Source organism: Lichenostomus cassidix, chromosome W (assembly GCF_008360975.1).
Source record: "Lichenostomus cassidix isolate B80296 chromosome W, HeHo_3.0, whole genome shotgun sequence".
Taxonomy (NCBI): Eukaryota; Metazoa; Chordata; class Aves; order Passeriformes; family Meliphagidae; genus Lichenostomus; species Lichenostomus cassidix.
The window spans coordinates 11,966,588-11,992,720 of NC_139510.1; the positions used below are offsets into that span (position 1 = coordinate 11,966,588).

At 42.2% G+C, this 26,133-nt stretch overlaps 1 long non-coding RNA gene and 1 pseudogene across 2 annotated transcripts in view; one reads left to right on the forward strand and one right to left on the reverse strand.

The window, feature by feature from the left end:
• Window positions 1-26,133, reverse strand: part of LOC146425500 (uncharacterized) — an 865,580-nt gene that overhangs the window by 386,226 nt on the left and 453,221 nt on the right. The window lies entirely within an intron of this gene.
• LOC146425506 (kinesin-like protein KIF18A) overlaps window positions 9,704-26,133 on the forward strand; it is a 39,507-nt pseudogene continuing 23,077 nt past the window's right edge. The window contains exons 1-13 of the transcript XR_014846498.1: window positions 9,704-10,119; window positions 10,784-10,941; window positions 11,849-11,953; window positions 13,439-13,549; window positions 16,308-16,505; window positions 17,752-17,925; window positions 18,825-18,899; window positions 19,147-19,262; window positions 19,425-19,587; window positions 20,146-20,310; window positions 20,747-20,868; window positions 21,130-21,160; window positions 21,974-22,175. The product of XR_014846498.1 is annotated as a kinesin-like protein KIF18A (transcript). The remainder of the gene's footprint in view (window positions 10,120-10,783; window positions 10,942-11,848; window positions 11,954-13,438; window positions 13,550-16,307; window positions 16,506-17,751; window positions 17,926-18,824; window positions 18,900-19,146; window positions 19,263-19,424; window positions 19,588-20,145; window positions 20,311-20,746; window positions 20,869-21,129; window positions 21,161-21,973; window positions 22,176-26,133) is intronic.

The window sequence follows — 26,133 nt, forward strand, 5'->3', positions numbered from 1 at the left end:
CACACAGTTCTAATTGCAAAGAAAACCACCATCCCAGTCCCAGTGCTGGGTGCCCTGCCCAGGGGGGAAGTGAGGTGGGTTCTGTTCCCAGCAGGGCTCAGGGTCCTGGTGGGGGCTCACGTGGCTGTACAGCCTTGTGCTCCTTACACAGGGTTTGAAGGGTGCTGAGGCTGATGGCTCAGGGTGAATCAGGGGTGTCATCCTTGCTCAGGCCTTGATGTATCATCACAAACCAGTAGATCATGGTGTGCTTGGATGCAGAATTGTCTTTACACGTGCACACATGATACAACCCTTCAACACCCCTCTTCTGTCAGCCTCTCTTCAGGACAGCTGCTCAATGAACAAATGGATTTAAAATCTGGAAGATGTTCAGCACAGTTCAGTGGTGGCTCTTCTGCTTCTCCCAGATGTTTGGCCCTTGATGTCTGTCTTTGGGCTAACAACAGCCCTGCTAAAAGTGCTGAGGGAGCTTTCTGCATTGAAAGTGGCCATGCCCTGACGGACTGACTGAAATGGGGTGAAGGAGGTGCTCATTGAAGTTTTGGTGTGATTAATTGCTCTGTGCTGTTCCTGGTTGATAGCCCATGTCATCAGTTGCATTTGTCTGCAGGGTTCTGCAGGGTGCGAGTGAGGCTCTGCATCAGAGCACTCTAATTGGGATCAGCTGTGGGCTTGCTCCATTCCAGATGTGGCTGTTTTGTCAGGATGGCTGCCAGGGACCCCATTGCTAACAAGGACATGGTTCCTCACGTGTTCAGAACTCCCTTCAGCCAGTATTTGCCCAGGAGTCACCAGGGGTTTGAGGGTTTCCCCATGAACACAGCCAGGGTGGGCATTCAGTTTTTCATTGTTGCACTTGTTAGCAGGAAGGTGGAAAGCCCCCTCCTGCTCTTCCTTGCCTGGCAGCCTGCACAGCTGAGTCAGACACCTGTATGCAGCACAGGGATGTCTCTGGGTGCCAGATTTCAGCACCTTCCTGAGTACTGGGACAGGAGGGAGGTGAGTGAGAGTAGCACCTGCTGCTCCAGCTGCCTGGGGAGCCAAATACGGAGTCGGGGACTCCAATCTGTGCCATACCTTAGTGGTGATGTGAGTAAGGCAGCACTAAGGGCTCTGAGATCAACTGGTAAAATATATGTAACCATAAAAATAAATCCAAGTACCTTTATTTTTGGAGTAGAGCTCTTAAAGTATTCTTGCATATAGATCTGTTGTCCCGTTCTGCTGTAAAAAGAGGGAGTTGGGAAGGATTCTTTTTAATAGATTTCTCAGACAAAAAATAAAGCGCAAACACAGCAATATTATATCTGAGAACTGTTTATTGATAAAGAAGGGTAAGTGTTCCTACCAAAGGGGGACAGAAAAAAGAACAAAGAGGGAAAAAGAGAGACGGAGAGAGAAAGAATACCAGACAGATCGCTACCGCTGTATCCCAGGTGCCCCGTCGACGAGGGTTTGGCAGATGGAGCATGTGCACTGCGAGCTGCGAGGAGTCTGCGTGGCTCCCACGGCTGGCTGGGAGTGATTTCCAAACAGCAGCAGCTGTGTGTCCCCTCTGTGGGCGAAGAACAGGAACAGGACTTGAGGAGCAGCTGCAGGTGGTCAGAGTCAGAGCACGGTGGCTGCAGGTGGTGATGGCTGCGGGGCTGCTGCGGAACACATGGCGGCTCCGGGCTGGGTGCAGGCAGGGTGCAGGCCGTGGCGGTGGCTCCCTTGGGGAAAGAGCAGAGCACGAAGTTGTTGCGGTGACAGAGCTGCCTCGGTGAAGCAGCAAAGCAGGGCAGGACACAGGCAGACAGGACAGACAGCCAGGGAAGGAGCGGGATTGCAGGGAGAAAAATGCAAAGGGGTGGAGGGGGCAGAGCTGACCCTCCAGGCAAGCCCCCACTCCCTCCAAGAAACCCAAAGAAAAATGGCCCCCGTTGTGTCGCAGTTAACTTGGCCCTCCTATAATATCCCTTCCCGCTCACTTTTTCCACGCGTTTTTTCCCGGGCATCTGGGGATCTGATCCACCAGCGAGGGGAGGTCACTTGCAGCCTGGTAGTGGAAGCTTCCTTTCTCCTGACTGGCTGCCAGGTGAAGCCTCTTGGGGGACAGAGCTCCCAGCACGTATACAGACCCTAAGGTAAGTTTTTCACCTCATGTATAACATATGTTGAGGCATAAATAAAAATCAGATTGGTCTCTCACATCTGTCTTTGAGGAATGCAATAAAATGCAGTTAGCAGCTGGAGCTACCTTTTTGAAGGAAAATTGTCAGGAAACACAAAGCTCATGCTTTGATTTTCAGCTTTAACTCCTGATGACTCCATTGGAAAACAGTTATTCTTAATTTACAGGGAAAGCACAAACTAAATCCAGTTACTAAATTCAAATGCCCACAAACATTATAAGGAGCATCTGACTTGTTTCTAGTTGTTTTGTTTCCTCCCACAAGGGTGAGTGTTGGCTTCTGGTGCAGCAGGGCCTTTGCAGTTCTGCTCAGAAATGGGGACCTGCTGTTGGTAACACCAGACTTCCAAAAGAAACCCAAAAGCTTTCCTTCTGCTCATGCTCATGGATTTGAAACAGATTCCAAAACTGAGTGTATTACAAGAATCCACACTTACGGAAAAGACAAAGGATTTGGCACCTGAAGTGTAAAGTGACTTGGAGGCAGAAATATGTGATAAAAAGCTTTGTGATTAATTTAATAAACCAAGCATGGGTCTCACAAGTCCCTATGGTTTTTGTGCTTATTCTTTGAGACTTTCATATTGGCCTGAAGCAGAACTCCTTTGTGACTTTGTTGAGGGGCTGCTTGAGTACTTATCTGCTCCGAAATACAGCATTCTCCACTCCCCATTAGCTGGCTGTTTTGCTCTGTTGAGCCGCTAGCAGAGAAAAAAGACCCAGATTCTCAGCGTAGCATAAAAAAGAGGGCTTTTATTATTTGATTCCAACTTATATAGATTTTTCAGCGGTCACTCAGATTGGTCAGTCAGAAACCTCCCCCTAGGCCTGATTGGCCAGGCCTGAACTGTCCAAATCTCGAGACACTGTTTTTAATAACATCCAAACTTTATCTTTGTTTATAAAACACAGGAAGAATTCTCATGGGAAAGACCTGTGCTAGCCACAATCCTGGCTTGTGGCAACTGACAACTAGCCTGCCTTTGCTCATAGAAAACGACCGTGTTGCAAGCAACCTTGTACCTGTGAGAAACAGAAGCAAGAAGCCAAAACAATGAACCAGAAAAACAACTTGGTATGCAACACCTGCAAGTAGGAGACTGTTATTTGCAAAACGTGTGCTAGGAATAGCTGGCCAATGGTGCTGTACAATAACAGGTTATGAATCAATAGCTATATGGCACGAATGTTAGAAAATAGTATAAAAGAGACTATGTAGTAATAAACCGGGCTTCTGCCTTTCTTTTCTACTTGGCCTGGAGTCATGTTTTTATGGCGCGCCATCTCAAAACAGCGACACTGGCTCTCAGTGTTTCTCTAGTCCTTGTGACTTTGTCACAGCTTTTGCCCTGTTGAGCTCCATGGGGGGCAAAATCTGCTGCTCCGATGGGTGTGTGGTGAGTGGGGACACATCTGGCCTGCAGCAGTGATGAGCTTTCCCATGTGGGACATGCTCAGCACAGAGCCCTTGTCTGCCCTTGCAAGGAGAGGCACCAGCAGTTACCTGATGAGCTCTTTGCCACTGTGGCCTGGCCCCTGACCCCCTACCCCCCACAGACCCTCTAGGGCCACCTGTACTACATGTGGACAGAGCCTGTTCTCATTGCCCATCCTCCAGAGGTTTTATTTCAATCCTCCCTTCCTGCTTTTCCCCCCAACCTTTTCCCTCCTCCTCCCTCCTCCTGTGGACACAGATCTGCAGTAGGTGTCTCCTGAACTTGCCTGGACTCTCTGTCCCAAGCATCTTCCTGAGTAATTATTTCCAGATGTCCAGGAACTTTTATGTTTAGCAGTTTTGCTCAAGTTCTTAATTCATTCTCTGAAAGAGCAAACATATTTCCTAGTATTATTTGAAAATTCAGACTGATCATGGCTTCCCAAGAGCTGCTGCTGCCTCCCAGTGAAATGTTTTAGGCACCACTACAGCCTTCCACCCCTAAATCAGAGCACAGCAGATATCCATAAATAGCACAGAAATTTATTTTCCGTAGCTGACAGCTCCGGGGCTGACTATGGAGTCTTGAAAACACTCCATGCTGCACTTGTACCCAGCCAAGTGTCAGGTTGTTGGCTTGAACTTTCCCAGCTACAGCAGCATGGAGAAATTAGGAGATCTGTCCAGTGTTCCTCTGACTGGGAGCAGGAACGGAAAGCAAGTGGTTCTGCCCATCCTCTCATCTAGTTCCCAGTTGAACTTTGTTTTTGGGGAGATGACTCTTCTTTGGGCAGGGTGTCAGGGTTTAATAAATCCATGTGAGATGGGTACAACATAACACCAATGTGATGCAGAAAGTCGTCCCACTTTATTCTTCAGCAGTGCTTCTTTTAAAGCTTTTTACCTTCTGTACACACGACATGGAACTCTACATATGGCTTGTACATGCGCCATGCAATTATATAATTGGTTATAGGTGATAAACACAAGCTAAGCATGCACTATATGATTGGTATATGCAGATTACTAATTTGGGCAATATTTCCTGTATTCCTTGGCCAGCAAGGAATTCCCTACTTTTGGGCAATATTTCCTGTTTTCTTTGGCCAACAAGTCATCTTCTACTTTTGGGCAAGATCTGTTTTTCTCTGGCCAGCTGCTTGCTTTCTTGCAGCATCAGCAAAATACTTCCTCTTATCTATCTTCAAAGACTTTCATAGGTCTGTTAAGACAGACCAGCTGTTAAGACAAACTAGACCCTGACAGCAGGGCACATGATCAGTGGCTCCAGTGGCTCATGCTGTCTGGGTGAGCTGTGTCCTGTCCTGGCTGTTGGGTGTGTGCAGAGCTGCTGCAGCCTCACAGGCTGTGCTAAAGGCTGCATTGGAGCAGGCTTCTAGGGACATGGGCTGTCTGTCACCCCAGAGCTAAATGGGATCGTATGTAGGATTGCAGCAATGCCTGAGCCAGCTGCCTCTCTAACACAGACTCTGGCTTGTCTGGAAGTCACATCTTGTGGCTCCCCATGTGTGTCCAGTGGCTTTTCATCCTTGCCCTGCATTCTGTGTGCAGTCAGGCTTGCAGCAGATTTTGGCTGTTGGAAAGAAACTTTGGGCTGTTCAGTGGAACTTGGGAAATTCCTTTTTTCTTGAATTTTCACTTACTTCAGGATTTACCTTGCATGGTACATGGAGATTGCAAAATGTCTGTGGTGGGAGAGAGACAGGACTTTCCCTGGCCTTCAGATTCTGGTTATGGAATGGTTCTGTGCTGTTGGCATCCCGGGGTCCAGGAGTGGGTGTGTGCTGGAAGGATGAACCTGCCTTGTTGCTCTGTACTCCCACCACCTCCCCAGGTACCAGTGCCTCCCCACACATCAGAATGTACAGAAATATTAAGCATCTGTTTAATTTCCCAACAAAACACTCTGAGATTCAGTTCCCCTCTGTCCTCCAGCATGCCACAGCCACCTCCTCACTGGGGCTGACATGGGATAGCTCCCTGTTCTCCCTGGTCCTTTTCTCCACAGCCCAGACAGTCTCTAGGCTGCTTGGGGAAGGCAGAATGAAGAATGTCAAGCCAGTAAGTCTTCTAACCATTCTGCTATGTGAGGAATGAATCCAAGAGCCTTTGCACACTAATAACCTTTTCCAGTTCCTAAGAAAGCAAACAATCTCCTCCTGCTCCCATAAATTCAACCCCTCTCTCCAGCTTCTCCCCTGGTGTTTGAACTGTTCGCCAAGAGCTTTATTAATACCTACAAGATGCAGTTTTGTTCCTAACTGAATCCCAAACACCTGTGCTAGGTGGAGAAGAAACATTTGGTGCTGTCAGCTTTAGAGAATTTTTGTGTATAGTCCATGGCCACTTTTCAGCCAGGGACCAGCCTCAGCCCCACACTGACCTTTGCTCTGCTCCCCTGAGGTCAGGAGATGAATTCAAGATGGCCAAACCTCATGGCCTCTGTCACGAGTGGAAACAGAGGGTATATAGATTTTACCAGTTGCCTAGGCCTATGGCAACTAGTGACTAAACCTATTCAGAGTGACCAGCACCCTAAAATCCAGTCTCACTCGTAAGTTCTTATAAAGACAGCCGATTTATGTCTAATGTGAAATAGATTGTGGTTTATTAGACACAGGTGAGAACGGAACAAAGAACTAGACAAATTTTACTACACAAAACATGAAAAGCTATTCATAGCTAAAACAAACTGTTGGAAAACGCAGTTTTCCAGCAAAACTCATGCTAACTAAATAAGCCTGAGCAAGGCTTTAACATGGTCAGGCCTCAGTAAAATTCCGACAAGCTGCAGTGGTTTGTTTGCCTGAGAATGTTCTGTGGGAAGAATGCCATGAGAAAGATTAGGAGTCAGAAATGTTATGAGAAAAGAATAAGGGAGTTAGCAGGAGGATCCCTGAATGTGTGAGAACAGCTGCAGGTGTGTGTATGTATCTATGAATAGAAACTTCTGTAACAGTATATAAGTCTCTCGTTTAGTGAAATAAAATGGAGCTTACTTTATATCTCATATTGAGAGTGCCGTGAGTTTCCCTCCCGTCGCATCTCGTTAACAAACATATATATATGTTGCCCAAAATAGGGAGATTAAAAACAATACAGCGCTAAAAATGAAAAAGGTACCTATTAATATTATTGTAGCTAGCAAAGAAGAATACAATTTAGGAAACTGAATGCTTCTTACCAAATCCAATTTTTGGAGCTGGGGATGCACCAGATCCTCTCTCAATCCCTCGGGGAAGTAACCACAGAGCCTGCATCCAAGCTCAGGGGAGAAAGACCTTTCTTCACGCTCCAATGTCCATGTAGAAAAGCTTCTACTTTTGCTGAGTTTTTCGTGGTGTTTTATAGGGAAAAGAGTGTGTATTTGCGGTCACTTGAAAATTATTCACATTCTCTCAGTGTCTCGCTCTGAGTTCCAGACGCCAGCATTGATAGTCAGGATTAAGCCATTGACTTAATCTGAGCCATCGATCTCAGCCAGCAATCAGGGAGAGAGAGAAGGGGGGGGAGTGTTTGTCCTGCCACAGCCTCATGTCCCAGAGCACCTGGCAATCACCCACCTAGGAGGTAGCAGAAGGGATGTTCCCCTGGATGAAGTGTGGTCCAGTGACACTTTGCCCTCCTGTGCCACACCATGACCAATACCTGCAGCTGACCAGTGGCCCTGGGGACAAGCTGTGCTGGGCAGCTGCCAGGCCCTGGCAGCTTTCCTGCCATCCCCTCTCCTGCTCTGAGTGGAGAGGCTTCTGCTACAAACCCTATGCCTGCCCCCTTGGCATGACCACGCCAGTTCGACCGCTGGGTGTGGGGGTTCAGGGTGACGCTGCAGAATCAAGACAGCTGCAGTGATATTTTATCTTTGGTTAAATGTGAAACTTTGAGAGAGACAAAATGAGTCGCGTCTAGCAGGAGCTGAGGCAAAGAGTAAGATAAGACTGTGTTTATCTTATGCATAGTAGTTAACAGGGGATTAGGCGAGGAGGCTGTAATCTGTAGCCTTTAGGAAATGCAAAACATGTAACCCTAGATGCCGAAGTTTTGTAACTGCGAGGGCAGCGCAGGTGAGGTGCATGCCGGAGTCCTGCCAACTGCTGTGCATCACCACTGGTCCTTGGCACATCATACAATGTGTCACAGCCTTCGCCTTTTCATTTCCTAACATTCCCTCAGTCTGAAACCCATCAACCAGTGCTGAGAGAAAACATTTGTCACCGAATCTGCGGGAAAATAAGAAAAACCCTCTAACACTGTATTTGAAGTGATAGAGAATCAGGCATTACTTTATTTGCTGGCCAGGATGTGCCTAGGAAAGTATTCCAAGAACACATAACATCAGAGAATTTTCTCCCGAATTTTATACAGTCAAAACCCCCTGCTGGAGGTGGCATCTGGTGAATGTCTGTGATAACCCCATGACCTGTGGATGTTCAGTGGGTGCCACAATGTCTCGCGGATGTTCTGTTAATGGTCTTTATCTTTCTGGTTATCTTCGGGGTCACTCCCAATCCATGGTATGTTAATCCCATCTCCGTAGGGTGATACTATATCTCTTAAAAAAACTAAAGAAAGCTCCTTTCCCTAGGTAAAGTCAAGTAAAACTAGCTAGAGAGATACAATAAAATTTCTAAAGTTATATTGTTTCTGACACATTTACAGAGCAAGCCAAAGCAGAAGTGAGCAAAGCTGTTCCTTTGGCTGGATTCCTTCAGCTCCTTGTGTCCTACTACTTGGTTTGAGCAAGAGCCACCTCCTCCCGCCCAGTGCACCTGAGCCGTGGGGAGAGGACAGCAATCTTCAGTGGCTGTGAGGGAGAGCTCCTGTGGCTTTGCCAAGGAAGAACTCCCTTTGATGGTACAGTTCTAGTACTGCTGCCCAAACCCCTGGGAAATGGGTGAGAGCAGGTTGTGCGAGTGGGAAGACAAGGCTATGGAGCATGTCTTGCACAAGGAGCGTTTTTAAACTTCATAAATCTATTCTTAAGTCAGATGGCAGGAGCAGGAGAGGTTAGGGATGAAAAAGTTGGTGCTGCCCTCAGCGGCACCTCAGCCCCGTGCCCCGCCGCCCCACACACTTACCGCTGGCGCCGTTTCTCTACTAACTTCATGCGAGGCAGCTAATGAGAAGGCGTGGAGGGCAGCCTGCTTTAATTCGGAGGCTAGTAGATGGCAGCTGGTGCGGCCGCGGCCCGCGGGTGGGTCTGGGGGCAGAGTGCGAGGCGGGCGTGGCCCCAGGGAGACACCGGGGATGGGAAGGGCCCGGGGGTGAGGGCCGAGGCAGGCATCCCTACGGCTTGGCGGGGTGGGGGGGGAGGGAATTCTCCGGCCGTAGGGCCGAGCCTGGAGGTCTGCCCCGAGGAAGAGCTGTCTGCGGTGGGGTAAGGAGGGAGCCGAGAGCTGGGTGCGGCTGGGCTGCGGCCCCTCCGCTTACCTGTCCCAGGTGTTCCCTTTCTCCGTGTCTCAGTTACGCCACGGCTCGACTGACAGAAGGCGAGCGGTCCTGTTGCCTTGCCAGGCTTACCTAAAACTTTAGAGAGCCTTTACTGTGTATGTTGCTATCTGCTTTTAAGGGTGAACTAACAGCCCTCTGTTACCAACAAAGTTGGGCTATTTAAAGGAAGTTCCGTTTTAGTATCGGTTACTTTATCCCATGCAAGTTACGTTAACATAAATCCCGCTTTAACTCTCTTTAAACCTACATGCAACGTGACTAAATCAATAATCCAGGGAAAGCACCATAGGCAGCTCCTCTTTTTGCTGAAGGACAAAAAAGCTACTCTTTAGTCTACAGAAATGTAGCATCTCATCTGAAAGCTTGGTCTAATATAAAGAAAAGCCAGCAGGTCATTTAGTAGTTTAAATTGTAAAATAAACTTCTTTAGAATTTACTAGGAAAGTGCTCGTTGGCTTTCTGAAACCTGTGCTGAATTAAGTCATCTTTTCTGGCCAGTTACAGTGTTTCCCAAAGTCGCACTGCCATTGTAGTAATCCATTGACAAGTGATGGGTGGATCCAGCATAGGTGCCTGATCAAAAGTGTGAACTGTCTGAAAGAGTGAAAGGCATTATATTTCAAATAAAACCTATCTTGTTAATTGCAGAAAAGATTCAGCTGTTCGATCTGAAAGAGTCTTGGAAGTGAAGCTGAGGGACAGAAGGGATGACTCCTGCTAAGGAAGAAGATGTCTGTAATCATGTGAAAGTGGTGGTCCATGTCTGTCCAGAGACCCAAAAGGAAAAACACGGCAGCTTTAGCAGGGTCTTCCATGTTATTGACCAGCATGTACTGGTCTTTGATCCAAAGGAGGAAGAAATTAGCTTCTTTAATGGGAAGAAACGGACCCATACGGATACTAGCAAAAGACAAAGGAAAAACCTTAAATTTATGTTTGATGCTATTTTTGATGACAGTTCATCTCACTTGGAAGTTTTCGAGCATACTACCTAAAAGTCTAATTGATAGCTTCCTAAATGGATATAACTACACAGGTAACTTTGTTGTTTATCTTCTTTAATTAAAAAACTTCAATAGATTTCTCAAAGTTTCTACCATTGTATCCAATGGCTGCAGAGGCATTAAAAAAGCCTGAGATATAAATAAAGCATTGTGTTTTAATTCTTAGATATGAGAGGCTGACTTTTTAGCATATGGAAGTTAGGATAGCTCTACTCTATTTTGAAAAGAAGTCTGTGTTAAGGTTATAAGAGACTTCAGAATTTTATCTGAAATATATTTGCTAATGAGAGTCCTTTAGAGTTGTTCAAGCAGAAGCAGCTGTGTCACTGAATGTGTGGTAACCTGCTTTATGAACTCTTTAAGAGCTTGGGGCTTTTTAATTGGCAACTGGATTGTGGTGAGGTAATGAAATGCCTATCAGCAATAAGCTTATGGCATAGGGTTATGAGTAAGTAAATAACATTTTCATATAAAATGTCAGTGAATGAATTTTGAACTGAAAATTCAAAAATGTTATTTTGAAACAGCTCTCTGATTACAGATGTGAAAGGTAAAGCCTAAGAAGCTTGTTCAGTTTATGAACCAGTTGTGCAGAATGACAGAGGCCTGTGAATGTTCATTTGACCTTTGTGTTCCTGATTAGCTTACAAATAAATTACATATTTTTGCTTTCTTTGCCCTTTTTTTTTAATTCAGTGCTTGCATATGGTCCAACAGGAGCTGGAAAGACTCATACAATGTTAGGTTCTCCTGAAGATCCTGGAGTAATGTATTTAACCATGATGACACTTTATAAATGCATGGATCAAATAAAAGAAGATACAACATGTGATGTTGCTGTCTCCTATTTAGAGGTAGGTTTCTGCATTTGGTATGTTACTTTTAATAAGGCATATTTTAGAAATAAAGACAAGCTAGTTTTGCTTTCCCCTGGTCCTTTCTGGGGTTTGATAAAATGTGTCCTTACAGGAGTGGAACTGTATTGTGCTCTGCAAACCTGGTGTTCCTAGCCACCTGTTACTGCTTTACAGAAGGCTGCCTGAAAAGGACAACCACTTCTAAATTATTCCCTGAATGTTCATTATTTGCGTCTTGCTGATCAATTATGTACCTCTGAACATCTGTTGATGTGTACAAGAAAATATAATTTCAGGAGAATATTTTAGGACTTCATAATAACATCCTATAAGCACTGTGAAAAAGCACAACAAAATGAAGTTCTGTTTTTACAAGTGAATGCTTTGGCACTGCTGCTGAGCAGTAGTAGTAAAATGGTTATATTCTAGTTCCCTCAAAGTCTTAATGGACTCTAGTTGGTATTTGGGAGGGGTAAAAGGAGACGGGGAAGTTTGCATTGACATATGCTTTGACAGACCAAGAAATAAGACATTTAACAATTTTAACAGAAGTAGCTTTGAACTAAGAATCTCGCAGAAGTATGGATTGTTATGTATAATGGAGGAAAAGAAATGCTTTGCATTAATGCTTGTTGAAAAATTGTTTTTTGTAAAAAAAAAAACTTTTTTTTCAATAAAGAACAAAGATTATTTACTAGGAAAGAGTTACTTCAATGGCTAAAAAGAAATCATGTGAATTGAATATTTTAAGCTCAGTATAGGAAAGATGTTTGAAAAAAAATTTTATGGCATGAATCTGTTACTTTGTCTTGAAGTATTAAAAAAGACAGGTAGTTTCTGTTTATTTAATTCTGTCAAGTATGGGAGGATATTTTAATAAAATATTTTCAATTCCCTTTGAAAGATTTATAATGAATAGATACATGATCTGCTGGTCAACTCTGGACCTCTGGCTGTTCATGAAGATGCCCAGCAAAGGGTAGTAGTTCATGGTTTGACATTACATCAGGTACGTGAATACCTATAGAAACTTAAAATGTGCTTGAGATAATTGAGAAATGTTCCCATTGTTCTGAAAGTTGTATGGAATTTGGTAATTGCCTAGTGGACTTTTTTCTGGTCATAAGCACCAGTAACTTGCAAACCTAATTAATTTGTCAAAAGCACGTTGTGGAAAAAACTGCTAACATTATTGAATGCAAATGGATAAAAGGATTCAGTCCTTATTATCAAAAGGGTACCATTGGCTTGATGGTCATCCAGCAGATTTTGGAAGATTTATTTTTTGGCTAAAACATCTTGGCATTGCCTTCATTGCCATCTTGGAGTGTTCCACACCACTGTGAAGTCTCAAGGTTGTTTTTGTTTGTAAATAATGATTCGTCCCAAGCGAGCCCAGAGACACTTCAGAGACAAAGTCAGAGAAGTGGGTATTTGCTTTAATTCGGTGCACTGGGTGTGGGGAGTTCACTCCTCAAACACACACCTCGGTACCTCCAAAGACACAGTGTCATAGGTAAAATTCATGAATATTCATCACATTCCCCAGGATAGGAGTGTTTATACAAATTATTTCTCGGAAGTCATTAATATTATTAGCATGTGCCTCACGCATGCTCTGTATGTCCCGGTGGTCTTTGGAGACCCCCAAAAACCCCTCCAGGATGAAGATCCTTGTAGTCTTCATCACAATGCACTTTTCACCTTTCTCTCTGGAGCATGTGCTGTCCTTCATGAGATGATTCAGTGGTTTCTTGTGCTGGCTTCTAAAGGATTCTTTTGCCCCTCTTATCTTGATAAGATCAAGGGAATCTTGTTTTTCTAGGTTTTAGAATTCACATATTCTGTCTCTCAATAGTTAACTTGAGTTACCTGTTTGACCACTCCTTTCTCAATACCCATGTTTGAAAAGTTCCTTGATAAATTACTCTTTCAGGCCAGCACAGCAATTCTTTGGTAAGGTTAGTGATAGAACTTAGTTTTCCAATCTGAAAATCAATTCTTGTGGACCTATTTTCTACAGCTTTCTAGTGTATTTTATATGCTGTGGCAGAAAACAATGTTCTAAGTTTGTCTAGCTCTGTGAACATCCTCCTTCCCCAAGCTTGAGTCTTGTGAGGAAAAAAACCTTTTCTTGTACTAATGTATTAAACTGTGATATACTAATTTTAGTCAGACATTCTTAAATGAGGCTCATTCTAACTATGGAGAACCCTTCAGATTTGTTTAGGTTCTTTACTAAAAATATTTTCTTATTTAAATTGCTGCCATTAAGTGCTTGCTTTTCGTACCATACTGCCTTTAACTGAGAATATTTGTTTGAACAGCCTCAATTTCAAAACAGGTAATTTCTCTTATTTCTAGGTAACTAAAATTTTAAGTTCCTTTTTTTTCTTTTTAAGGTGAATATTAATGTGTTTTACAATCAGTGTATTCCTATAGTTGACAGGAAAGAAAAAAAAACTGAATTTGTCTTTGTGCTCAACTCCTAAAGCCTAAATCAGCAGAGGAAATCCTTCAGATGTTGGATTATGGAAGTAAAAATAGAACTCAGCATCCCACAGATGTGAATGCCTCCTCCTCCTGGTCCCGTGCTGTGTTTCAGGTATGATTGTTAGCGTGGAAAACACATAATCACTGAATGATTATATGCAGGTGCCTTTATTCGAGCTCGGGAAGCCGGGGTGTAACATCTACCCAAATCTGACTTCAACATGGATTTGAAGCGAATACAGTTTTATACCTTCCCTTACAGAACAGTGATGTAATCATATGTTAATTATCAACTTATTATTGTTCCATTGTTTCCCCCCAAGCATGACTGTAAGCCCCCCATCTCCCACAGTATTTCTGATTTATTTCACAGGTGCTAATCCGCATGATTTCACTAAAACAATCCCGATTCTCTAAGCAATCTTCGTGATCATGTCGCTGGGCCCTGTACATGTAGTGCCTACCTATCCCGTTCCTAAAGCCTATTTATAACTAACATTTTAACCCAATGTTAACATGATGATATAGCTGATGTATGATGGTGTGGAAGGTTGGGGGAAGTGGAATTTTCTCCATCCCTGTTACTAGGAAACCACCAACCAGGTACTCAAGGACTATTAACTCTTTTGTGAGAGACAAAGGCTGTGGCTGGGTATGGTAAGGGGAGGAGGGGTCTTACCATTGAGGACTTCACTTGTTCGCTGGGAACCAGAGGGGACAGAAGGAAGCTGCTGCTTTTCTTTGGCTGCGACCATGACCACGGAGAGTCCGGCTCTGCACTGCCTTCTCTTCCTGGCTGGGTGAGCTCTCGCTTGGGGAAGGGCGTGGGATTTCCGACCCTTTTCCCCACCCGGAGTGCGCCTCCCCATCTGTGCTCACAGCTGCTGCATAGGAGCCTGGCTGTTGCTGCTCCCGCCCCTGCCTGTCGGAACATACTGCAGCTTCTGCCACAACTGCAGAGTTTCTGCCCCCTTTGCTGGCTAGCCCGGGTGAGCCAGCCCTGCCGCTCCAGCTCGCTGCTCTGAGCTTCCTGCTGTGCACCTTCCTGCTGCCCAGCCCATCTGCCATTACCCACACGAGACAAGGAGCTGACCTCCCGCCACAGTGCCACCTGCAGCTGCCTGGGCGTCATTGCACCAGCCCTGCCTGGATGGGAGCACAACAGCGTCCGTGCTGGCTGTGACCGTAACTGCACCAAAGGGAAGGGTGTCTGGCAGCCCAGAGCAAGCTGCCACCGGGTTTCTGGGTTTTGTTTGTTGTTGCTACTGTTTTTTGTTGCTTGTTTACTTCATTATAGATACTAGTAAAGAACTGTTATTCCTTTTCCTATATCTTTGCCTGAAAGCCCTTGATTCCAAAGTTATAATAATTCAGATGGAAGTGGGGTCACATTCTCTATTCTAAGGGAGGTTTCTGTAGTGGTGGATGATACCACCTCAGGAACTGCTGGGGAGCAGAGTGGTCCCAGTACAGCAGGGTTTCACTGGTGGGAAACATCCTAGTCCAAGTAACACAATAAGTCCCTCCCCAAATTATGTAAATCCCCCTGGCTGTAACCTAACCCCTGACTCCATCCCTCCCTTCTCCCCATTGGTTGTGGTGTTCCCCCCGCCTCCTCTCCCCTGACCTCAGGTGATCCCTATATCTAGGGACACCTAGGATCTCCTCTTCCTTTTTCACCCTGGAACCCTTTGGAATAAACATCTGGAACATCCAGCTGATTGAGCCTCTGAATTCTTTGTCTCTGGTAACATATGAGCTCTCCAGCTCTCTGGGTGAGTGAGAATCTGTGCCTTACACCGGCTCAGGTGTGAGAAGGGTCTTTCTGTACAGCACCAGAGCAGTGCTGGCTGGAGTGATCTCTTAATAGCCTCAGAGACACTTTCAGTAAACGCAGAGGCCTGTTCCACCCCTCCTCAACCCACTGCGTTAGGTTTCCACCTTTCTTAGCAGACACCTGTTTCAAACTGAGACAGGTGGTCATTACTGTGAGTTGTAGTTTTTGTTTAAAGTTGGATACAATGGATGCTTCTACTTTTAAACTGTGTTGAACCTTAGTTTGGAGAAGAAGTGATTAAAGTTTTCCGTTTTACTCTTCTTGTTGACTACTTATTCCTTAGAAGTATGTAATGGTTCTTAGTGTGTATATATAAAAAACAGAATTCAATGAAAAATCCTCTAGTTCCAATAGTTTGAATTTACCATATATAAAATATAAACTTTTCCCTTCCTAACTTATATTCCTTAGAAGAAATAACTATTATGTAAAATAGTAATTTTGAGCTTTAATATACTTCCATTTTGTAATCTTATAAATTGAAAGTTATTGGTGGGTTTTTTTAATGCTTTCTGGTTTCATGATTTTGCTCAGCATTTCTCTGGGAAAAATAATTTACAGAATGCAGTTCTGTATGTCTGGCTATAAACTAAGGATCTCAGGTAGTAGTACTTTCTTGTTTTACTTGTTTTGGTTAATGTTTTTATATTAAAGTGATTTCCTAATATCCTGCTATGGACCAAGTTTTAGAAAACGAAATGATGATTCTTGGTTTCCATAAATGTGTTTTTAATAAGTTGTACAAATATGCTAAAACCTAAGACTGCTCCAAAGATTTTTGGTGTTGCCTAACCATTGTCTTATTCTTCTGACTCCACTTGTTAAATGCAACCTGTGATATTTAAAAACTAGTCCTGTTATCAACGTTGTTTCTGTTTGCTATTGCATACTGCAAAGCAGTATCTTGAATTATTTATTTGATCCGCTCTGGGTTGAAAAATATTAAAATAAATTTCATTCTGGTCTTTGGATTACATCATTTAACTGTTGGGAAATTCTTAACTGTATTATTAATAATTTTTTTCAATTGTAGATTTACCTATGGCAGCAAGATAAAACAGCTAGTATTAATCAAAATATTCGTGTGGCCAAAATGTCTCTCATTGATCTGGCAGGATCTGAATGTGCCAATGCAACAAATGCCAAGGGGGCTCGTTTTGTAGAAGGAACAAATATTAATCGGTCCCTGCTTGCTCTTGGAAATGTCATTAATGCATTGGCAGATCCAAAGGTATGTGCTGCTTTCTCCATGCAGTCTTTACCTCTTAGTGCTCTGAAAACATTTTAAAAAGTGCTAAGGTGATGATTGAATAATGTGGTTTACATTGTTGATGCTACTCACATCCTCATTCTCGTATAAAATTTTCTTAAGGGTTTCCACCATCATGTCTATGAAAGACGGTCCCAATAAGAGAGAATTCTCAAAAATTATGTGCAGCTACCTAAGGATAGTGTCAAAAGATGAATGGTACCTGCTTTTCTTACCTACTTTCTTCAAAATCAAGCATATATAGACAAGCTTGCATGAGTAAATAAATAACCTTAAAATTAACCTTTAATCTTAGGGGAAGAGGCTTTTATAAGTTAAAACAGCACCTATTCCAAGGTTTTTTTTGGATCTCGCATACATCCATACACAATACATCCCCTGCTCAAATCACTGAGTCAGTCTTCTGACCTGGCACACCAGCTCAAGGGAAGGAATAGGTACAGACAAAATGACAAAACCTCCTGAATTTTTGCATAAGTAGAATCAAGTCCATTTTCTACCATGACACTCCTTTTGTCCTGTTCAACTAGCAAGTTCCTCCTTCAAATATGCCAGGAGAAAATCAGATTTCATTTCCCTTCCTGATGTTGCATGTCCATCACCATGTTGTTGGAATGGGAGGTAGAGTTTAAAATCTGTACCACGGGCATAAGAAAGAATCTTCATGTTCATTTATTTGATGTGGGATTGGGTTCCTAGTGACCTAACTTAGTACCACGAAATGAAAATTCTGTAGCTTCACAAAGCAGAGTTTGTGTTGCCTGGAAAGGTTGTGGAATCTCCATCCTTGGAGATCATCAAAACCCAACAGGGCATAGTCGTTGGCATCTTACTCTAGCTGACCCTGCTTTGAGCAGAGGGATTGAACTAGAGGGATTTTAGAGATCCTTCCCAATATGGATGATTTTGTGAACTGAAAGTAGTTTAATGTAGTTTACTTTTTGTTTTAGTTGCCCCATCACAAAAATAGGAGTTAGGTATCCAGACATCAGAAATTAACCTAGCTAATACATGTGTTGTAAAGGTGTTGAACAGTTTCAAGAGACTTAAACTGTTCAAGATGTATAGATAATTTTAAGAAAAATGACATGTCAAAGAAAAGTTTCATGGTTATTTGTCCTGTTTTGTGTCACTGTTAAAATTCTAAGCAGACTTTTATTTAAAGTACAGTTGACTACACCATAAAAATGTATATCACTCCTTTTAGAGCAAGAAACACATTCCTTATTGAAACAGCAAGCTTACTCAGTTATTGAAAGGTTCTCTTGGAGGAAATTTCCCAACAATAATGATAGCTGCTATTAGCCCATCTTCTTTGTTTTATGGTGATACCTATAATATTCTTAAGTATGCAAACCAAGCAAAGGATATCAAGTCTTCTGTGAGTATATTGGTATTTATTGATCTCTTGTCAAAGTACAATGATGTAGTATTAAAAGGAGAATTATTTCTTTTGGAATATTATATTTTCCTTCACTTTTGTCTCAAAATTTTATTCAGTTATCTCTTTTTTTCTTTACAGTCAGCTCTTCGTTATCTGAGTGAAAGGTGTAGTGGATACATAGTAGATCCTAGATCTGGCCTAAAAGCAACATAGCTTCAGTAATGAGATGATGCTGCCAGTTTGAAATAGTTTGTATTGTGAGCATGAAATTTAGAAATAATCCTCAGCTGGTAGAATTCACATCCTTTTTTAGTACCTTGCTATTACTTTCTCAGAGAACTGTAAAGTACCTTAAAGAAATTTCTAACCAATTGTACAAGAGTCAGTGCAGGTTTGTTACAGATAAAATTCAGCTGGAGTCAAGAAGCTTGGTGAGATTGTACTGATAAATGCAAAGCTGGAATGTCCTGCTTCTACTCTCTATTGTTTTAACTTTATTTTTCATCACCTTTTATATTGCAGCTCTTAATTATTTTTATGTAATACGGGGTTCACTGTAGTTTCCATTTGTTGCATACTTAAAGGTAGTTTTTATAATTAAATACACAAGATACACAACAAATAGTAAAACTAATCAGAATAAATGCAAAACATGCTTGCACATGTAAATGTAATGATTTTTATTGTTCTATTGAGGGAAACGTCCTGACCATGGGTATGCAACAGATGACAGCAAAAGCTGAGAGTCATATTCTTGTTGTGCAAGTCAGGATTTTATTAATCTCTTTCCTTGTTATATAGTGTACATGTAACCATGTAGTACTTATACACAGTGTGTTTATTATGCATGAAAACATTAAAGGGCCGCATTTAAATTCTAACTTGTTTCTTTACAGTTGAAGAGCAATGTTGTTAGTTCAGACAATCACATAAGCCAGTACATTAAAATTTGCAACCAACAAAAGAAAGAGGTATGTAAAAAAACTATTGCTAAGAGGTTGAAAGGTTAGCTGTTCACTTTGAATACAAAAAGTAGTTTATGGGGTTCAACCCATATAAGGCAATATTGTTCTAAGGTATTTTGAAGTAACAAAATTTTGTCTTTTGAGAGGACTTATCACCTGCCATTTGTAAAGCTGTTCAACATCAGCACAGAATAATAGTTTTGAAAAAAACAAAAAAATATATTTAAACTAAAAAGTGCTTCTTTTGGTTTAGATCCTAATGTTGAAGGAGAAACTGAGAGAATATGAAGAAAAGCAAGCAAGCATTCCTGAAAATCATTCTTATAATACTGCAGAGCTTTTGAACAACCAGCAAGTGGAAATGGAAAGGTAAATGAATAACAACATGATCTTCCTTCCAAGCTTGTCTAACTTTTAATTTCTTTGTATTTATCTTATTAACTTGGAATTGAAAGATCCCCTACTAAAGGAGATGGTCATAAAAAGTCTTCAGTAAATAATTAATTATGTATTCTTATCCTTTGGTTTTAGATACAAAGAAGTCCTTAAAAATGTGTTTGCAAACCATGAAGAAATCAGAAAATAATACCTCAAGGTAGAAAAGAAACGGAAAGAAAACACACTAAAGAAATATTACTACAATCAATGTCATTAACAAATTCAACTGATGTGCTCTGAAGAAAGGGTAGAGAAAGTGAGTTTTCTGTAATGTAGTGCAGGGTATCATCTCTTCATTCTGATATACTTGTGTAAATTTTGCTTAAGTAATTATGTAATGAGTTAATGCTTAAATATTTAATTAAAATAGGACACACAGATTATCACTTCTCCATGACTATTGATGTAGTGACCTAATTTTTGAGGTAAACAGCAGGGTATAGTTGTCTTCTGAATAGAAAGAGTACCCTTTGCCTTGTAAGGACACCACCTCGCTCATATCCAACATGCTGTTGCTGGTTTTGTGCCTTTTTGTTGTCATATTTCAGAAACAGTACAAACAGAAGAATTCGATGTTTGAAGATAGAGGATTTTCCTTTTGCCCAACACTTTATCCTTTAGCAGCTTTTTCTAGGACATATTGCATAAGGAAAACAGATAAAATTGCTTCTTCATATTCATCCTTGAGTTACTAGGTATTATTTGGTTATGTTATATAAAAGTAAGGAAAAATATTTATATATAATTTGGTTAACATAATTTGAAAGCTTCCACCTTAAATACTGATTATTTGGGGGGGGGGATTTTTTTAAAGGACACTTGTAAGAGGGATCAAAGGATTGCAGCACTTAATAGCCCCTATGTACGCATGCAGAAGAAAAAAGAAAAGGAGACCAATCTTTTTGAGGAAAATACCAAATGGCTGCATCATGTTGAAAATGAAATGTGCCTTCTGGGTCAAGATGGGTGTATTCCAAAAGTACAATGCCTGTCACTTTGTCATGGTTGGGGATGGGGAGGAGAATTGGGAAAAGGGTAAAACTTTTAAGTTTAAAACAGCTTAGTAATGGGAATAAAGTAAAGTACATGGAGAGAGTATACAGAAAAAGAGGCAAACATATCTTCGGGCATGCATGGATAAGCATGCATGTGTGCTTGTTGGAGTCTTAATGCTAATTGCAGCATACCCACTATTGGTCAAAGGAATCTACAAAGTTATATTTATTCATGTAAATAATAATCAAATAATTCATACTTTTCTACCATAAAACTTTATTATAATAATTTAGCTTCCCTCCATCTTTACTTTTCAATATAGGCTGAACTAATACTATTTTTAGTTTAAATTTTAGTTTCTCTTTACCACTTTGTTGTGCAGCTGTTTGATTTTGGTTTTTATTCCTAACTTCCCAAAGGAGCTTTGTCAAGATCTGCAGTATTGCCATTTAAACCTAGAAGTTCAGGACCTGAAAGCCCAGATTGAACACATGTTATCTCTGGTGTCCCTTCAAGATCAGTATTATAAGCAAACAGAAAAGTAAGTATGGTTTCATGGCAGGCATGATAAGACTTATGTTCTGACACTTGTAACTTCAGAAGACCTATTTAGAGAATTTAGTTTTAATTGAAACAGTTACAAGATTTGTCTCAAACTTTTTGTTTTCTGACTTAAAATTACGTTTTCTTAAGCAATCTTGTCTTACCTCTTGCTGTTTTACAGACTACTAAATACTTTGCTTTCACTTTGTCTTGGTTTGAAAGACAGGTGTCTTCTAAGAGAGGTTGAACCCTCCCTTAGGACAGAGAATGTGATTTTCCCCTCCCTCCGAATTATTTAATTTTGAAAATCAAGGGCTTTCAGGCAAAGGTATGGGAAAAAGAATATCAGTTCTTTACTAGTATCTATAAACAAGCAATAACAATAATAGCAACCACAAATAGAACCAGAAACCAATAGCAGATGACTTGTGAGCTGCCGAGCCTTTTCCCATGTGGTGTAATCACGGTCGCAAGCAGCAGGTAGCGCTGTTGAGCTCCCGGCCAGGCAGGGCAGGTGCGATGACTGCCGAGCGGCTGCAGGTGGCGCTGTGGCGCAGGGTCAGGTCAACCTCACACAGCTGGTAATGGTGGGCAAGCTGAAGAGCAGCCAGGCAGCTCGGAGCGGCTAAAAGCAGGGCGGCAGAGGCAGGAGCTGGCTCTCCCCGGCTAGCTAGCGAGGTAGCAAGGATTTCTGCAGTCACAGCAGACGCCGCGGTCTCGTGCGGCAGAGGGCGGGGGCAGGCGGCAGAGGCAGCCGGACTCTCCCAGCAGCTACTGCGAGAAAACGCAGCCCGGGGAAACGTGCGCTTCCCAGTGGGAAAAAGGTTGAATCAAAGCTCACCCAGCCAGGAGAAGAAAAACAGGGCACAATTGGATTTCCTCTGCTTGCAGCCAAAAGCAAAGAGCAGCCTCTCCTCTCAGTGTCCAAACGACGAGAGTGAGCTTTCCAACGGCCGGCTCTTCCCTTACCCTGCCCTGCCCAAGCACACCTTTTTGTCTCTTACAAAAGAGTTGATGGCTATAATCACCCAGCTATTTGTTGCTTAGTAACAGTGATGGATAAAAATTCCAAGGCCTCCCCCAACCTCCGACAACTTCTTCACAAGCAATACCTGATTTTGAAAGAAGCTGGGTTGACAAATGACTTAAGTGAGACTGAATATGCAGAGGTTGAACAGCTGATTCAAAGACAAAAATCAGCTTAGGCTGACCAGACTGAAGAAAATCAAAATCAAAACCATGAAGCAGAAATGTCAGCTATGTTTGCATTCCCACAGCTTGTGAGCAGACCAAACACCCCATGCTGTTGTGATAAATGAGTGGATAGTGAATGTTAGCTTTCGCATATATGAATTTAGCATTTATAAGTGATAAGGTACTGTGTAAAGTAGCACTTAGATAAAATATAGTTAAGTAGAAACAAAGTTAGAGTGAATTATTAGCTATGTAATAGTTGGAGTACGCTAGAAATGTGGTAAGAAATACATGGTAATAGATGTCTTTTAAACTGATAAGCCACAAAGCCAGAGATCAAGACACCCTGAAGGAAGAAAAAGAAACAGACCTCATGCATCCCAGAACATCTGTGATTTACAGTCACACCTCCCCAAGAAGAGTGACAGCCATAAAATTGAATTAGGGGTATAGAAGACTTCAGCCTTCAGCCCTGAGACAAACCAGAAGACCAAGATGTCGCTGGCCTGGCGGAGAGGGGCAAAGAGCGAAGAAGGAGGGATGATTGGAGTGTAAATAGTTTTTTTGACTTAATGAATATGTAACAGTTACAGAAAGTACTTAAGCGCACATTAAAATGAATAAGGCACGAGACTGAGAATAAGGCAAACCAGCCACTCCCGCCCGGCCGTAAGTCTTTGTTCTCCTAATGAATGTTCAATCTTATATTCCTAAAAATGACGGCTTGTGAATTTGCTTATATCACTGTAAGTATATCATTAATTTGTTCTCTGTTGGAAATACTTTCAAATATCTCCTGCAAAAGCCAGGTGTCATCCATAAACACATAAGCTCACTTCTGCAGATACTGAAGCCAAATGTAAAATTGAGCCTCAGACCCACTCTCTATTAATTATACACCATTCTTAATTGGATATAAAAATGAAATTTACTTTTTCAATGGCTAAACACTCTGCCAGATACAACAGATGAATTCATTCTCTTCTTGTTATAATGTACCCCATGTATCAATGTTTGTAGATCCTGTGAGTGCTATTAAGAATTGCATTTGAATCTTTCACATGACATTTATGGACAAGGAACCATAGTGTTAGTTGGTTATAATTTTGTTAAAGTGATTTGAAATGTTAAGCAGGTATAGTTTTACGTAGTTTCTAATAATAGCCTTGAAGGAGATAAGATTTTCTATTAATTACAGGTTCACTTGGAATCAATTTAGTACAATGTTTTATAAGTTTGTTTCCATGAATTAAAGGATTCGCCATTTCTACCATGGAACTGACTGTTGTGCTGTATCCCAATGGCCCCATTTTTCCATAGCTCTATGTAGCTGTAGGTAAAAACAGTACTGAGATCATCCCTCATTGGCTTTTCTTTAATGGGGATCTGTCACTGTTGAGCCGCTAGCAGAGAAAAAGACCCGAGTTCTCAGTGTGACAAGAAAGAAGCAATTTATTATTTTGATTTCAATATATAGACTTTTCAGAGGTCGCCCAGATTGGTCAGTCAGAAACCTCCCCCTAGGCCTGATTGGCCAGGCCTGAACTGTCCAAATCTCGAGACACTGTTTCAAAACATCCAAACTTTATCTTTGTTTATGAAACACAGAAGGGTGTTCTCACGGGAAAGACCTGTGCTAGCCACAGGGATCATACCTTGGGCCTTTTCCCCAAGACATCTGATTTCTGAGGGTACTTGGGGAACTGGCTTTTTTAAAGCATCATGGCAAATTGGGTTGCATCTGGGCAATGGGGTAAAAATTAAATGGGGCCGGAGGAGTGGTAAGCAGACAAAAAACTACAATTATTTAAGCCTTGCTTTATGTAACAAATCGAGCTTGTGGAGGTGAAATAATGTAATACATACATGTTTTTAATCAATTTTTGTCATCTTCAAAGAATGTTTTCAGAACGGTTAAAATGCCCTAAGTGTTAACACATGAGAGAGAACTATAGAAGCATTCAGACTGCGGAATTCCAGCTAGCTTTCTTAGTCTGAGGCAAAAATAGAATGACATTTTAGAATAAATAAATATTTATCAACATTGTTCTACGAATACCGGAGCTAATTCCTGAGTAACTAGCATCAATTTAAAAGGTAGTTCTTTTTGCAGTTTAGTTGCTCATAAGCATGGAGTAGGCCATGCAGAAAGGACAAGTATCAATCTGTGCCTGCCAGCTGAAGAGGAGCCAGTCCATAGGCTGTTGGGGCCTGGTCTGTCTTAACAGACCTATGAAAGTCATTGAAGATAGATAAGAGGAAGTATTTTGCTGATGCTGCAAGAAAGCAAGCAGCTGGCCAGAGAAAACAGGATATATTGCCCAAAAGTAGGAAACTGCGGTTTCTAGTATATACCAATCATATAATGCGTGCTTAGCTCGTGTTAATTACTTATAGCCAATTATATAATTGCATGGCGCATGTACAAGCCATATGTAGAGTTCCGTGTCGCGTGTACGGAAGGTAAAAAGCTTTAAAAGAAGCACTGCTGAAGAATAAAGGTGGATGACTGCATCACATTGGTGTTATGTCGTTCTTGTCTCGCATGGAGCAATGAACCCTGACAATAGGCATTTTAAGTATACTAGGCTTCATTTCTTAAATTTGCACTGGAAGTTAAATATAGAAGCACTTGGGGTTTTGACAGCCCTCTCCTGCTCTTTATTTGTTTCAAAAAGAAATGCTGTAATTTTTTGTTATTAATTATGTAAGCCACCAGTTGCCTACCCATTTGAACAGGGAGCTGTGTCTCAAAATGATCCTCCTTCACTGAAAGCTTGAATAAAAGAAAGGCCTTTTCTGTCTTACTTTGGACATTGTCTTTATTACCACCTGCTTGAAAATAAAAATATTATGGCACTTCAGGAAAAACAGTTTAAATCAGGATGAATGAGAATGGCCACACAGTGTTACACAATGGCTTCAAGATCACGGGCATGAATTATTAGAAGGTTTGTGCGAGCAAGACCATTGTTAAGCTAAAGTAGCCGGCAGGCCATATACAGGCCCAGTAGTTTGCTTCCCTGAGAACGCTTCGTGAGAAAATATCAAAAGATGCAGCTGTGTAAAGAATGTACGGGAGGAAACTTGTGATTAACAAGGAATGAGGGGGAAAACCCTGAAGATGTGAGAATGGAATGTAAAAGAAATGTAAGCTGTAACTGCTGCAATTAACGAGTAGATTAGTAATTAATAAATATAAGCACTGTAACAGTATATAACCTGCTCACGCCGTGAAATAAATGGAGCTTGCTTTATGACTTACATTAAGTCGTGTGTGAGTTCTCACTCGCCGTTCGTCAAATGGTGACCCCGACAACCACGGACGCTCGCAGCAGAGTTTAGGACCCTGTTCCAGAAAGCGGCAAGAACGGAGAGGCACCGGAGCAGCGCCGGTGGGCTAAGATCATCGCCCCTGCTTGTGGGGAGTGATCCGAAGGCTCGGGCCGATCAAGACCTGCCTACCGTGGGGGCTATACTTCGGTGAGCTGCATTGGCGACTGCAGAAAATAAGGAGATGCCCCGGCGGTGCGCTCTCACAGCGGCGACCATGATACTTTAAACCCAGCTGGACCAAAATGGAGACAGAGGTAGCCCAAGACTTATTGCTACGCTTTTTAGAAATGCAGGGAGTAAGCAAAGATGCTTTAAGGCAATTAGCCACTTTAGTTGCTGCAGGGAAAGCCAGAGGGTTTTTTGCTGACCCTGATTCAGTATTTGAGGAGGTCGAATGGCGAAAGTTTGGTGATAACTTGTTTGACGGATTGCTAGATGGTGATAAGATGTGCAGTAAATTAGGGAGGCCGTGGAAAGAAGTGATTAATTGCTTACAGCGGTTTAAAGCCGAAAAGAAAATAGCTGCCGTAGCCACTGAGAAACTGGGAGCAAATGTCGGGGGGGAGCACTCCGGCTTGGGAAAAGGGGCTGGGGACAGTGAGTGTCCCACTCCAGGCATGCTTGGCATGGGCGCAGATCCACCCAGCTTGCCCCCGGTGGTAAAGTGTAGGGTGCTAGGAGTTCAGGGGTCGTTAGCAAAGCACGGTATTATTTCTGAATTAAACCCTGTCAG